The sequence below is a fragment of the Penaeus monodon genome, chromosome 29 (genome assembly GCF_015228065.2).
Source record: "Penaeus monodon isolate SGIC_2016 chromosome 29, NSTDA_Pmon_1, whole genome shotgun sequence".
NCBI classification, from domain to species: domain Eukaryota; kingdom Metazoa; phylum Arthropoda; class Malacostraca; order Decapoda; family Penaeidae; genus Penaeus; species Penaeus monodon.
In genome coordinates, this window is record NC_051414.1 from 29418959 (window position 1) to 29419276 (window position 318).

Sequence of the window (318 nt, forward strand, 5' to 3'; positions counted from 1 at the left end):
TTTTTTCGTCTTGCGTACTTAAACCACAATAATTAAACAAATAATAATACAGTATTCTTACATCTCTAAAACTGGTCCTCGTGATAAAAACAACTCGACACAAATACTTCTTGGGATGAATACATCTAAACCCTACATGTAATAAACAAGAAAAGGAATTTTGTAGCACTAAAGCAAGCAAGCAACTAAAAGTCTAATGAACGAGAGAGAATATCACAGACACACAGACAGAGAAATACAGTCCGACAAAGACACACATAAACAGAGACACAGACCGACAAACATACACACATAAACAGAAACACAAACCGATAGAGG